The sequence below is a fragment of the Eurosta solidaginis genome, chromosome X, assembly GCF_040869045.1.
Source record: "Eurosta solidaginis isolate ZX-2024a chromosome X, ASM4086904v1, whole genome shotgun sequence".
In the NCBI taxonomy this organism is placed as follows: domain Eukaryota; kingdom Metazoa; phylum Arthropoda; class Insecta; order Diptera; family Tephritidae; genus Eurosta; species Eurosta solidaginis.
Window position 1 is genome coordinate 24,447,217 of NC_090324.1, and position 16,931 is coordinate 24,464,147.

The window sequence follows — 16,931 nt, forward strand, 5'->3', positions numbered from 1 at the left end:
TACGTAAGTATTCGGTGAAATTTGAAGCTTCTAGCTGTTAAAATGGGGCTAAAATTTGCGAAAATATATATATATATATACTATATATATATACTATATATACCACCATATATATACTATATATACCACCGATCTTTATGACTTTTTCAGACAACAATATATGCTATATACGTAAGCATTCGTTGAAATTTGAAGCCTCTAGCTCTTAAAATAGGGCAGTAATTACGAAAAGTTCCTTATCTGAACAATCGGTTGTGGGGGATATATACTATATATACGACCGATCTCATCAATTTTTTCAGGCAACAATACATGCAATATACGAAAGTATATGGTGAAGTTTGAAGCTTTAATCTGTTAAATTGGTAAGATATTACAAAAATCCTCTTCTTCTGAAAAATCGGTTGTATGGAGGATATATGCTATAGTGGTCCGCTCCGGTCGGTTCCGACAAATGTCTAATCGGACACCCAAATACACCCGCTCACCAAATTTTATCAAGATATCTCAAAATTTGAGGGACTAGTTTGCATACAAACAGACAGACGGACAGACGAACAGACGGACATGGCTAAATCAACTCAGCTCTTCAACCTGATTATTTCGGTATACTTAATGGTGGGTGTATCTATTTTCCTTTAAGGACTTACAATTTTCGGTTTCGTGACGAAATTAATATACCATTTCATTTTCATGAAAGGTATAAAAATAGGTAGGTAATCTGTGTGAGGATGCAAAGCTTCACGTTTTTTGTGGTCTGCATGTAAAAACTATGACTACGAATCACGTCTTTCAAAAATATATGACGTAAACGTACCTATTTGATGAAATTTGATGAATTTTGAAGCTTCTAGCCGTAAAAAAGGGGCAAAAATGACAGTTTATATGAAGTATATAATATATATACCACCGATCTCTATGATTTTTTCAGACAACAATGTATGCTATATACGTAAGCATTTTGTGAAATTTGAAGCTTCTAGCTGTTAAAACGGGGCAGAAATTGCGCAAAGTTTCTTATCTGAACAATCGGTTGTATGAGATATATACTATGTATACCACCGATCTCAATGATTTTTTCAGACATGAATATATGCTATACACGTAAGCATTTGGTGAAATTTGAAGCTTATAGCTGCTAAAATGAGGCCGAAATCGCAAAAAAAATATATATATACTATATATATATACTATATATACCATCATATATATATTATATATATTACCGATCTCTATGATTTTTTGACACAACAATACATACTATATATGTAAGCAATCGGTGAAATTTGAAGCTTATAGCTGTTAAAATGGGGTAGAAATTGCGAAAAGTTTCTTATCTGAACAATCGGTTGTATGAGATATATACTATATATACAACCGATCTCTATAATTTTTTCAGACAACAATATATGCTATATACGTAAGCAATCGGTGAAATTTGAAGCTTATAGCTGTTAAAATGGGGTAGAAATTGCGAAAAGTTTCTTATCTGAACAAACGGTTGTATGAGATATATACTATATATACAACCGATCTCTATGATTTCAGACAGAAATATATGCTATATACGAAAGCAATCGGTGAAATTTGAAGCTTATAGCTGTTAAAATGGGGTAGAAATTGCGAAAGGTTTCTTATCTGAACAAACGGTTGTATGAGATATATACTATATATACAACCGAAAACTTTCTTATCTGAACAATCGGTTGTATGAGATATATACTATATATACAACCGATCTCTATGATTTTTTCAGACAACAATATATGCTATATACGTAAGCAATCGGTGAAATTTGAAGCTTATAGCTGTTAAAATGGGGTAGAAATTGCGAAAAGTTTCTTATCTGAACAATCGGTTGTATGAGATATATACTATATATACAACCGATCTCTATGATTTTTTCAGACAACAATATATGCTATATACGTAAGCAATCGGTGAAATTTGAAGCTTATAACTGTTAAAATGGGGTAGAAATTGCAAAAAGTTTCTTATCTGAACAATCGGTTGTATGAGATATATACTATATATACAACCGATCTCTATGATTTTTTCAAGCAACAATATATGCTATATGCGTAAGAATTTGGTGAAATTTGAAGCTTCTAGCTGTTAAAATGGGGCTAAAATTTGCGAATATATATATATATATATACTATATAAATATACTATATATACCACCATATATATACTATATATACCACCGATCTTTATGATTTTCTCAGATAACAATATATGCTATATACGTAAGCATTCGTTGAAATTTGAAGCCTATAGCTCTTAAAATAGGGCAGTAATTACGAAAAGTTCCTTATCTGAACAATCGGTTGTGGGGGATATATACTATATATACGACCGATCTCATCAATTTTTTCAGGCAACAATACGTGCAATATACGAAAGTATATGGTGAAGTTTGAAGCTTCAATCTGTTAAATTTGGTAAGATATTACAAAAATCCTCTTTTTCTGAAAAATCGGTTGTATGGAGGATATATGCTATAGTGGTCCGATCCGGTCGGTTCCGACAAATGTCTAATCGGAAATCCAAATACACCCGCTCACCAAATTTTATCAAGATATCTCAAAAATTGAGGGACTAGTTTGCATACAAACAGACAGACGGACAGACGGACATGGCTAAATCAACTCAGCTCTTCAACCTGATTATTTCGGTATACTTAATGGTGGGTTTATCTATTTTCCTTTAAGGACTTCCAATTTTCGGTTTCGTGACGAAATTAATATACCATTTCATTTTCATGAAAGGTATAAAAACATGTAGGTACTTTGTGTGAGGATGCAAAGTTTCAGGTTTTTTGTGGTCTGCGTGTAAAAACTATGACTACGAATCACGAATTTCAACAATATATGACGTAAACGTAACTATTTGATGAAATTTGATGAATTTTGAAACTTCTAGCCGTAAAAAGGGGGCAAAAATTAGAGTTTATATGGGGTATATAATATATATACCACCGATCTCTATGATTTTTTCAGACAACAATATATGCTATACACGTAAGCATTTGGTGAAATTTGAAGCTTATAGCTGTTAAAATGAGGCCGAAATCGCAAAAAAATATATATATACTATATATATGCTATATATACCATCATATATATATTATATATATCACCGATCTCTATGATTTTTTGACACAACAATACATACTATATATGTAAGCAATCGGTGAAATTTGAAGCTTATAGCTGTTAAAATGAGGGTAGAAATTGCGAAAAGTTTCTTATCTGAACAATCGGTTGTATTAGATATATACTATGTACACCACCGATCTCAATGATTTTTTCAGACATCAATATATGCTATACACGTAAGCATTTGGTGAAATTTGAAGCTTATAGCTGTTAAAATGAGGCCGAAATCGCAAAAAAATATATATATACTATATATATGCTATATATACCATCATATATATATTATATATATCACCGATCTCTATGATTTTTTGACACAACAATACATACTATATATGTAAGCAATCTGTGAAATTTGAAGCTTATAGCTGTTAAAATGGGGTAGAAATTGCGAAAAGTTTCTTATCTGAACAATCCGTTGTATGAGATATATACTATATATACAACCGATCTCTATGATTTTTTCAGACAACAATATATGCTATATACGTAAGCAATCGGTGAAATTTGAAGCTTATAGCTGTTAAAATGGGGTAGAAATTGCGAAAAGTTTCTTATCTGAACAATCGGTTGTATGAGATATATACTATATATACAACCGATCTCTATGATTTTTTCAGACAGAAATATATGCTATATACGAAAGCAATCGGTGGGGTAGAAATTGCGAAAAGTTTCTTATCTGAACAAACGGTTGTATGAGATATATACTATATATACAACCGATCTCTGTAATTTTTTCAGACAACAATATATGCTATATACGTAAGCAATCGGTGAAATTTGAAGCTTATAGCTGTTAAAATGGGGAAGAAATTGCGAAAAGTTTCTTATCTGAACAATCGGTTGTATGAGATATATACTATATATACAACCGATCTCTATGATTTTTTTAGACAACAATATATGCTATATACGTAAGTATTCGGTGAAATTTGAAGCTTCTAGCTGTTAAAATGGGGCTAAAATTTGCGAAAATATATATATATATACTATATATACCACCATATATATACTATATATACCACCGATCTTTATGAGTTTTTCTGACAACAATATAGGCTATATACGTAAGCATTCGTTGAAATTTGAAGCCTCTAGCTCTTAAAATAGGGCAGTAATTACGAAAAGTTCCTTATCTCAACAATCGGTTGTGGGGGATATATACTATATATACGACCGATCTCATCAATTTTTTCAGGCAACAATACGTGCAATATACGAAAGTATATGGTGAAGTTTGAAGCTTCAATCTCTTAAATTGGGTAAGATATTAAAAAAATCCTCTTTTTCTGAAAAATCGTTTGTATGGAGGATATATGCTATAGTGGTCCGATCCGGTCGGTTCCGACAAATGTCTAATCAGACACCCAAATACACCCGCTCACCCAATTTTATCAAGATATCTCAAAAATTGAGGGACTAGTTTGCATACAAACAGACAGACGGACAGACGGACATGGCTAAATCAACTCAGCTCTTCAAGCTGATTATTTCGGTATACTTAATGGTGGGTCTATCTATTTTCCTTTAAGGACTTACAATTTTTGGGTTTCGTGACGAAATTAATATACCATTTCATTTTCATGAAAGGTATAAAAATAGGTAGGTAATCTGTGTGAGGATGCAAAGCTTCACGTTTTTTGTGGTCTGCATGTAAAAACTACGACTACGAATCACGTCTTTCAAAAATATATGACGCAAACGTAACTATTTGATGAAATTTTATGAATTTTGAAGCTTCTAGCCGTGAAAAAGGGGCAAAAATGACAGTTTATATGAAGTATATAATATATATACCACCGATCTCTATGATTTTTTCAGACAACAATACATGCTATATACGTAAGCATTTTGTGAAATTTGAAGCTTCTAGCTGTTAAAACGGGAAAAATTGCGCAAAGTTTCTTATCTGAACAATCGGTTGTATGAGATATATACTATGTATACCACCGATCTCAATGATTTTTTCAGACATCAATATATGCTTTACACGTAAGCATTTGGTGAAATTTGAAGCTTATAGCTGTTAAAATGAGGCCGAAATCGCAAAAAAAAAATATATATACTATATATATATACTATATATACCATCATATATATTATATATATCACCGATCTCTATCAGTTTTTGACACAACAATACATACTATATACGTAAGCAATCGGTGAAATTTGAAGCTTATAGCTGTTAAAATGGGATAGAAATTGCGAACAGTTTCTTATCTGAACAATCGGTTGTATGAGATATATGCTATATATACAACCGATCTCTATGATTTTTTCAGACAACAATATATGCTATATACGTAAGCAATCGGTGAAATTTGAAGCTTATAGCTGTTAAAATGTCTTGAAATTGATGCTTATATCTCTTGAGATATCTTTGGATTTACAAGAACACTTTCTATACCACACTTGCTTCTGGTACCCAATGAAGAAAAACAAGTTACTTTGATTATAATATATTTGTTGAGATGTTTACTCGAACGCAGTTAAAAAGCAAGTCAAGTCGATTTCATTTGAACAAGTTGAAACTATGTACAAAGAACATAGAATAATAAAAAGCAGTGTTGCATGAATATGGTCGTTGTATATAAGTGTGCCGTGCAATATATTTCAACACGCCTCCTCAACGGTCATATTCGTACATTAAAATTCAATTTAATTCAATACACAAATAATTTAGCTTAAACCTAACAATTTAGTAAATTTATCGTGACTAGGTCTAGCCAAATTCTTAGTTAATATATCTGCTACCATGTTACTACTGCAACAATATTTTAATTCAATTTCGCCTCCTCTATAAGCATTTCTAACATAATGATACTTGATGTCAATATGTTTACTCCTTGAATGATATACCGGGTTCTTAACAAGATTCATGGCGCTTAAGTTGTCACCATTCACTACAATCGCTTTCGGACATTGAAGGTTCATTTCATTCAGTAGCTGCTTTAAATAAATTGCCTCCTGTGCTGCAGCTGTTAAAGCCATATACTCCGCTTCGGTACTACTCAATGCTACTGTTGCATGTTTTTTCGATTCATACGAAAATACGCAACCAGCAAAGAAAAAGGCGTAACCAGTATAAGATTTTCGATCGCTGCCATCGCCGCCCCAATCTGCATCAACAAAACCTTCTATGTCTTTTCCGGTGCTATAGTATCTTAACTGTTTGTCTTGCGTAGTGTTTAGATAACACAAGATTCGTTTCGCTGCTGCCATATGCTCTGAATGTGGATCGTTGTTACGTTGAGCAAGTTTACATACTGAGTGTAATATATCCGGTCGTGTACATATGGCTAAGTACATCAATGACCCAACTAACGACTGATATTTTGTTTGATCACCCTTCTGACACTCACTTTTGTCACAATTAACTTGATGCCCTGCATCTAATGGAACTGTAATTGGCCTGCAATCATTCATTCCATATTCGCTCAACAATTGACGTATGTGTGATTTTTGTCCAATACATATAGGCCCTGTTTCCCCATCACGATCTATTTCCATACCCAAAAAATGTTGTACAGGTCCTTTGTCGACTACCTCGACTTCATCGGAAATACTTTTCTTTATTTGTTGCATCTGTTTATATTCAGAGCTCGCTATCAACAAATCATCTACATAGATTTCTATTATGCTAACATTACCATCACTGTGTTTTACATACACACAAGGTTCACTCTCACATGCTTTGAAACCTATCTTCTTTAAAATACTGTCAATCTTAATATTCCATTTGTCGCCCTGACTGTTTAAGGCCATACAATGCTTTCTTTAACTTTAAATAATGATTTGGGAAACGTTTATCTACGAACATCTCTGGCTGGCACATATATATTTCATCACACAACTCACTGTTCAAGTACGCGGTTGATACATCCATTTGGTGTAGATGTAAACCAAATTCAGCCGCTATTGCAAAAATCATTCTTATTGTGCTATATCGTACCACCGGAGAAAATGTCTCATTATAATTTACGCCATAAGTTTGAGAACAACCTTTCGCAACTAATCTTGCTTTGAAACGCTCTACATGGTCATTTTTATCTTTCTTTAAAGTAAATACCCATTTGCTACGTACCGCCTTTTGGCCCTTAGGTAATTCCGAAATTTGCCACGTATCATTTTTTAACAATGATCCATATTCATTTTGCATAGCTCTATACCACTCATTACTGTATTTACTTGCCATAGCTTCTTGTACTGTATCAGGTATCTGAATGCCTTCATACTTCATTATGTTCAAATAATTATATACTTTTTTTGGTCTACCTCTTGATCCGCTACGATAAAGACTTGGTCTACCACGGCCTCTCTTTACATTTTCCACAGTATGTGCTTCTTCTTCTTCAGCTGACTCGGCTGATTCAAATTCATTTTCGCTGTTTGCTGTCGATGCTGCTTTTTGCATTTCATCTTCGTCTGTATTTACATTCGTATTTACATATTTATCGCCACTGTTGTGCTGTATGACCACTTCAAGTACCTGTGTACCATCTTGTACACCATCAGCTGTATTTTTAGCTGAACAATAATCATTACGTGGTATTGACGTCATACTTTCATTTCATTTCATTTCATTTCATTTTTATTGAGCATTTTTCTTATACCTATCTATTTACATATGTAGCAAAGTTACAATAGCAAAAAAAAAAAAAATAAAAAAGTTTAACATTATGAAGTATAAATTAACGAATGCATAATATGTGTATGAGACCGTGTAGATATAAGAAAAAGGTAAGACATTTTTTATGTTAAGCTTAACATAGTGACAAATGTCATATCTATCAAAAATATTGAAACATTAGTGCAGTGGGGTGACTGCTAAATATAGAAATTAAGTTATAATTTTTTTAAAACCTACATATGATTTTTAGCCTTATTACAAGATGCTACTATTGGAAAAGCTAAAAGTAAGTAAAAGAAAAAATAATGGTGTAGGTATATAAAATAAAGTAAAGAAAGTTACTACTATTATTTGCTTTTAGTCTCTGTTAATAAGCTGCTTATTGAATAGGTCGTAGCAAAACTTCGATTTCATTATGTGAGAAACTCAGAAGAAAGGATTTCACACATTTTGTAAATTGTAGAACATTCCTCTTGGCCCGAATTTCGGAGGGTAGTATGTTGAAGAGTTTCCTGGATACAATTGTATAAAACTTTGTTGAGCGTGTGGTTCTGGAAGGAGGAACAATAACTGTAGGATGAAAGTTTATCCTAAGGTTATAAGTTTCCGACCTCATACTCAGCAGATAACCACACCTAATGAAAAAGATTTTTAAAACTTTAAAATAATAAAGGTCTCTTATTGGAAGAATCCTTAGATCTCTAAAAAGCTCTCTTGAGGGATGCAGTCGATTTACACTAGATATTTTACGAATAACGAATTTTTGTAAAACTAGGATAGAAGAACACATCTCTGCTGACAATCAATCGCCTAGCTTCACTATCATACAACCGATATGCCTTCGATGTATCAGAGTAACCCACAAATATGTACTCTTTTCCCTTTGCTTTGAACTTATTATTTTGTCGCTTATCTAATGCAATTGCAACTGAACCAAAAATACGTAAATGAGATACCGTCGGCTTATATTTATGCCATACTTCCAATGGGGTTTGCGCATATAACGCCCTTGTTGGTGACCGGTTTCGTAAATAAGCTGCAGTATTCACAGCCTCTGCCCATAACGATTCACTTACACCTGAACTCAGCAACATACATCTTGCCATTTCGATAAGAGTTCGTTAAACCGCTCTGCCACACCATTCTGCTGGGGTGTGTAGGGCACGGTAAGCTGTCTCACTATACCATTATCTTTTAAATATTTGTCAAAAGCATTATTAATAAATTCTGTACCATTATCGCTACGCAGAATCTTAAGTTTTTTACCAGTCTGGCACTCAGCCATAATCTTAAATTCTTTAAACTTTTCAAAGACTTCATCTTTTGTTCGCAAAAAATAAACAAATACATATCGCGACTTGTCGTCAACGAAAGTCAACACATATTTTGCGCCACCAATTGATTCATTTCTCATAGGGCCACATACATCTGTATGTACTAAACCCAAAACATCTACTGCTCTGTTTTCAGCATTGCTATATGGTTTCTGTGTACACTTGCTTTGCATACATACCGTACAAATCATATCTTTTGGTATGCTCACATTCAGTCCCCGCACCATTTGTTTGTCGTTCAAAGATTTTATGCTAGCAAAATTGAGATGGCCATAACGAGAATGCCATTTATTTGCCTCTTCAACAGATTTCCTTGCAAAAAAACAGTGTGTTTTTATTTGCTTCAAATATAAACAAATCACTGACCTTATTTGCACGTAAAATTGTGCCTCCGTGCTTGTTCTTGATTGTTGCCGCGTTTCCGTAAAATTCCACGCTGTACCCACTGTTGACTGCCCTTGAAACTGATACAAAGTTGCATTGCAACCATTGCACATACAACACGTTCACTAGTGTTACGTCAAACTTGTTGGATTTCAACCGCACAACTCCTCTGCCTGTAGCCAACATCTTGTTGTCGCCAGCTAGCATGATTTCTTCTTCATATTTCTCAAATTCAACGAACATATTTCGATTACAACATAAATGTGATGAGGCGCCACTGTCAACGCACCAAACGTCTGCATTTAATACGTTTTCATTTACTGTTGCAAATAATCCGTTCTTGTTATTGTAGTTGTCGCCTTTCTGATGATTTTGTTGTTGTTTCTCTCTTCAATCGGCTGCAAAGTGGCCTTTCTTGCCGCAACTGAAACATTTTGAATTTTGACGCTTGTTTCTTTGATTGTTTTTGTTGTTGTTGTTGTTTGATGTACCCGACCGTGTGGTTATCTGTTCATTTTTTGCTGAATATTTTGCGCATGTATTTTCGCGCACCATAAATGCTTGTGCGTTGTCTTCTGCATTTTCAGACACTTGCGTGGCTCGCCTTCTTCAATTAGCTTAATCTTTACAGCACTTAGCTTTGGAAGATCTTCTCTTGATTCCAATGCTACCACCAAACTTTCGAAAGATTTTGGCAAACTTGCGAGTAGCATTATCACCAAGAACTCATCTTGAAGCGATACGCCAATTTCTCCAAGCTTCTCTGCCACTGACACAAAGTTACACACATATTGTTGCACGCACTCACCATCGGTCATACGCATTCCAACTAAGCGTTTGAATAGCGTCACTTTTCGTATTGGCCCTTTTGGTCTGTGCACATCGCGTAGGGTATTCCATGATTCGTTTGCCGTCGTACAATTTTTGATGTGGTTTATCCGCATAACGCCAATGCTTAAAATAATTGTAGCAGATGCTTTTTCATCTTTAGCTTTCCATGCTAAAACTTCTCTATTGTCGCCATTTTCCGCGGGCTCTGGACAAGCTTCACTACCAGAAGTTACTGCCCACAATTCTTGATGTATTAGTACACTCTTGAGCTGGATGCTCCACGAGTCATAATTGGACTCATCCAGTTTCGCAATATTGAACAGAAACGAACTCATCGTTGCTATACACACTTATTGTATACGTATATATTGCGTTTCACCAATTATTTCTTTTTGGCAACTATCTCGAACTTGTTATTTTCTAGTTACCAAGGAATTTGCACCTGGTCCCATAACCTCTTGAAATGTATGCTTATATATCTCTTGAGATATCTTTGGATTTACAAGAACACTTTCTATACCACACTTGCTTCTGGTACCCAATGAAGAAAAACAAGTTACTTTGATTATAATATATTTATTGAGATGTTTACTCGAACGCAGTTAAAAAGCAAGTCAAGTCGATTTCATTTGAACAAGTTGAAATTATGTACAACGAATATATAATATTAAAAATCAGTGTTGCATGAATATGGTCGTTGTATATAAGTGTGCCGTGCAATATATTTCAACAAAATGGGGTAGAAATTGCGAAAAGTTTCTTATCTGAACAATCGGTTGTATGAGATATATACTATATATACAACCGATCTCTATGATTTTTTCAGACAGCAATATATGCTATATACGTAAGCAATCGGTGAAATTTGAAGCTTATAGCTGTTAAAATGGGGTAGAAATTGCGAAAAGTTTCTTATCTGAACAAACGGTTGTATGAGATATATACTATATATACAACCGATCTCTATGATTTTTTCAGACAACAATATATGCTATATACGTAAGCAATCGGTGAAATTTGAAGCTTATACTTAGCTGTTAAAATGGGGTAGAAATTGCGAAAAGTTTCTTATCTGAACAATCGATTGTATGAGATATATACTATATAAGTTAAATTACTAAAGGTTATTTAGTTGAAAAAAAATGTTTTTATTGGGAGCTATGGCTCCTTTATTACTCAATGTCAGAATTAGAACTAACTTTTACAAATATTATTTTCTTACAACTAACTTATTTTGTCGCCGCTCTACCGACTGCGCTGCTGTTGCCGCTTTGTGAATTCGCTGACGATGCGCTTCCCACTGCTTGCTGCATTCCTGCTTATTTTCGTGGTGTTATGACTTGGTTGAAATTGTTGACGATGCATTTCCCACCGCTTGCTGCATTCTTAGTTATTTTCGTGGTGTTATGTTTCGTTATGGAATTTTGTTTACCAGCTTGTGCAACAAGTGTCTTCTTGCTTTACTATTTGGCGTGCGTCGTCTGGTGAGAGTGCTACAACTTCCGGTATGTGTTGACTGTTGGTCACTGTGTAGTTCGGCAAGCGGCTGTTTAGGAGATTACTTATACAATAGTCCCTACTTAAATCTAACAAATTATTTTTTGAACATATTTGAATTGAGTTGTATTGTTTACATTCTCTTTGTATGCCATAAAGGTTTCTTTCACAGGTAAGTATTGATTCGAAATTTATTTTATTAATCTTATTGTTTTTCTTTATTGCTCTAATGTCTATTGTTTTACAAGTTTGTTTTTCTACCGTGGGTAGACTTATGATATAAATGATAATTTTGCCATTTGTTGCTATTTTAATTTGTGAAAATTCTAAAGCTTCATCCAAATTTATAAACGGAATATTATCTTTTTCGAAAATCTTTTTGGCAATGTCTACTTCTTCACTTGACATAATATATGAGTTTACTATATTGGCTTTAGCCCAATGAATAGCATATGCTATATTTATGATTTCTTCCTTTAAAATTTCTAATTTGTATTTCAATTTCAAAAATGCTTCTATTTCCCTGCTTTTGTCATTTTGCAATTCCTTGGTAATATTGTTTGTAATATTTGTAATTTCATTTATCTTTTTTATTGTTAGTTTGTTAATAATAACCTGATTGTTATTATTTTCAAGGACGTTATTTAATTTATTTAAACTATTTCATGATCCTCGTGGTCTGGATTTCCTGCGATCCATTTCCACGCACTACCTATGAAATTTAGTGACCTTTTCGATCTTCCTTCTATTTTTAGATTATTTAGATGAGCCTTAATTTGTGATATGAGAAGGGGTAAGAAGGGATAATTGGGATTTTTATAGAATTCTTCTGCTTGTGTTTTCAGTTCTATATGCTCCAGGATTTCGTTGTATTTGTCAATGTCGATTTCGTGTATTATTCTAAATGTTCCGGTCTGTAGTTTGGCCGTTCCTTTTTCTATTGTTACAAGTTGGGAGTTAGAGTAGTCGAGTATTTGTACCTCTGCTAGGCAGAGCGGTATGAAAAATCTGCAAAGAAGAGGTTTTACACATCGTTTAATTAGTTGCGTATCCTACTTTTGTGTACTATTTGTTCCTTTTCGGTAATTACTGTACTATTTCTATCCTCCTTAACTATTTCCTTAGTATATGGCTTACTTAATTTAGTCCCTAAGCTCCTGTTTTTCTTGACGTAAATGATTTGACCTGGTAAATATGATTTTACGTTATGTTTCTTTCTGTTGTGGTATTCTATGTCCTTTCTCTGCTTAAGTGCCAGTTTCTCTAAGTTACTTTGCCTACTTCTTTCTATATCTTCTGGAGTAAACGTAACGTTTCTACCGAAATATAAATCTACTGACCTCTTTTTAGTCACAGAATGGATAGTATGATTGTATTCCGACACAGCTCTTTCTAGGAGCTCGTCAAAGTTCCTGTGTCCCCCATTCTCTTTGAGGCAACGCATTATTTCCACCAGAGTAGAATAGAACCTTTCTACTTGCCCGTTTGCCTGGCTTTTGTATGGTGGTGTTGTAAAAACTTCTATTCCCAACTCGTCCGTCATCATAAATTTAATTGAACTAGAATTCAATGAAGGTTCGTTGTCGATTACAATCAGTTTTGGCACTCCGAAATAGAAAATCAAGTCTCTTAAAGGACCTCTAACGTCTACTATTGCCCTGCTTGAAAGCTTCCTTGTTTGTGCGTATTTCGTAAATTTGTCCAGGGCAGTCATAATTACTTTACCTTCTGTTAAAAAAATGTCTATGTGGACCGTGTGTCCGGGATATGTGGGTAATGGCGTCTCGCCAATTTTGGGTTGGTTGGGATGGCGTTCGTATTTGTTTTCTTTGCAAGTTGTGCAATTAGTTACAATTCCTTTTATTTTGCTGAGCATTCCTGGGAAATAGCTTTTTTCCAGAATCTGTACTTTGTTTTCAACTGCATTTCTGTGTGCGCGTTTATGGATGTCTAAAATGGTGTTTTCCTGGTCCTGTTCGTTGGTGATGTCGTCAACTAATTTTTGGGTATAGCGTATCTTATAGTTACTAAAATGTAGTGGATAGATGTTTTGGATCATGCCCATTATCCTTTCATCTGCGTTGATTCCGTTGATGACGGAGAGGTTAAGGTATCGTTTTAGGTGTGTAGCGAGAATTTGATCGTCATATTGGGGTTCTGTAATTATGTGACGATGGATTGTTGGAAATATTATTTTAAATTGATATGAAGATGTTTCGTCTTGCTTGAAAAATATTTGATTTTTAAAAACGTTTATTCGGGCCTCTGTACATGGTATGAGGTTATGGCTTGAGCTCTCGTCACTGTGGATTGTGGGAGTCAGGGAATTTATTTGGGGAGGTATCCTTGATAAGGCGTCTGCGACCACGTTGGAGTACCCTGGTTTATACTTCAGTTCGTAATTATATTCATCCAGGATTGCTTTCCATCGTTTCATTTTGCTATTCGTATTCCTTTTCCAACGCTGGATGTGGAGTTTTCGCCGCTTCGGTGTTCGTCCTTTTCCCTCCTGGTACTTGGGTACCTCGGTCGTACTGCTTATTCCACTTCCCGGTGCCGCTGTAGACGCCTGGCCTTACTTGTTATTTTTCAGGCACTTTTAACGGTTTTTTTTTTGTATACGTCACTCGCGTGGCCTTACTTTTTGATTTTCAGGCACTACTACTTTCCGACCCTCGCGCTGGTCCCTGCTCGGGCGCCAGTTAAATTACTAAAGGTTATTTAGTTGAAAAAAAAAATGTTTTTATTGGGAGCTATGGCTCCTTTATTACTCAATGGCAGAATTAGAACTAACTTTTACAAATATTATTTTCTTACAACTAACTTATTTTGTCGCCGCTCTACCGACTGCGCTGCTGTTGCCGCTTTGTGAATTCGCTGACGATGCGCTTCCCACCGCTTGCTGCATTCCTGCTTATTTTCGTGATGTTATGACTTGGTTGAAATTGTTGACGATGCATTTCCCACTGCTTGCTGCATTCTTAGTTATTTTCGTGGTGTTATGTTTCGTTGTGGAATTTTGTTTACCAGCTTGTGCAACAAGTGGCTTCTTGCTTTACTATTTGGCGTGCGTCGTGCTAACATATATACAACCGATCTCTATGATTTTTTCAGACAACAATATATGCTATATACGTAAGTATTCGGTGAAATTTGAAGCTTCTAGCTGTTAAAATGGGGCTAAAATTTGCGAAAATATATATAAATATATATATATATATATACTATATATATATACTATATATACCACCATATATATACTATATATACCACCGATCTTTATGATTTTTTCAGACAACAATATATGCTATATACGTAAGCATTCGTTGAAATTTGAAGCCTCTAGCACTTAAAATAGGGCAGTAATTACGAAAAGTTCCTTATCAGAACAATCGGTTGTGGGGGATATATACTATATATACGACCGATCTCATCAATTTTTTCAGGCAACAATACGTGCAATATACGAAAGTATATGGTGAAGTTTGAAGCTTCAATCTGTTAAATTGGGTAAGATATTACAAAAATCCTCTTTTTCTGAAAAATCGGTTGTATGGAGGATATATGCTATAGTGGTCCGATCCGGTCGGTTCCGACAAATGTCTAATCGGACACCCAAATACAGCCGCTCACCAAATTTTATCAAGATATCTCAAAAATAGAGGGACTAGTTTGCATACAAACAGACAGACGGACAGACGGACATGGCTAAATCAACTCAGCTCTTCAACCTGATGGTATAGGTAGGTAATCTGTGTGAGGATGCAAAGCTTCACGTTTTTTGTGGTCTGCATGTAAAAACTATGACTACGAATCACGTCTTTCAAAAACATATTACGTAAACGTAACTATTTGATGAAATTTGATGAATTTTGAAGCTTCTATCCGTAAAAAGGGGCAAAAATGACAGTTTATATGAAGTATATAATATATAAGTTATATTACTAAAGGTTATTTAGTTGAAAAAAAATGTTTTTATTGGGAGCTATGGCTCCTTTATTACTCAATGTCAGAATTAGAACTGACTTTTACAAATATTATTTTCTTACAACTAACTTATTTTGTCGCCGCTCTACCGACTGCGCTGCTGTTGCCGCTTTGTGAATTCGCTGACGATGCGCTTCCCACCGCTTGCTGCATTTCTGCTTATTTTCGTGATGTTATGACTTGGTTGAAATGTTGACGATGCATTTCTCACCGCTTGCTGCATTCTTAGTTATTTTCGTGGTGTTATGTTTCGTTATGGAATTTTGTTTACCAGCTTGTGCAACAAGTGTCTTCTTGCTTTACTATTTGGCGTGCGTCGTGCTAACAGCTCCCCCCCTGAAATTCAAACGTCCGCGTTTGAGGTGCTGGGTTTTTGAAATATTTGATTTAGCCCCTCTATTGCAGCCTCTGTCAGTTCGATGGGCTGCTGCTGGTTAACCTTTTTGAGGGGTAATCTTGACCTTGTAATGGATATAATAATGATTATAGCTACCAGTGCGATACTGATATTAGTGGCATAGTTGAAATGATTTGCAGATTTTGTGTATTCTATTAGTTTCGTGTTATTTATGTTTATCTGCTTTAGCATTTTTAGGGACAATATTTCTTGGGTTTTATTTGATTCTGAAAATGGTTGAAGTACAGCGGGTAGGGGCTTGTTTGTGCGCTTTTCTGTATTGCAAAATTTTTTCCCGTTGATTATAATTGTAGCGTTGTTGTAGTGTATTATAAATGTGCCGTTAAGGGATGTATTTTCTTCATTTATTACGATTTCTCCTTTAAAGTCGTTCAAAAATAGGATGTCTGTTGAGAGTGCTTCAACTTCCGGTATGTGTTGACTGTTGGTCACTGTGCAGTTCGGTAAGCGGCTGTTTAGGAGATTACTTATACAATAGTCCCTACTTAAATCTAACAAATTATTTTTTGAACATATTTGAATTGAGTTGTATTGTTTACATTCTTTTTGTATGCCATAAAGGTTTCTTTCACAGGTAAGTATTGATTCGAAATTTATTTTATTAATCTTATTGTTTTTCTTTATTGCTCTAATGTCTATTGTTTTACAAGTTTGTTCTTCTGCCGTGGGTAGACTTATGATAT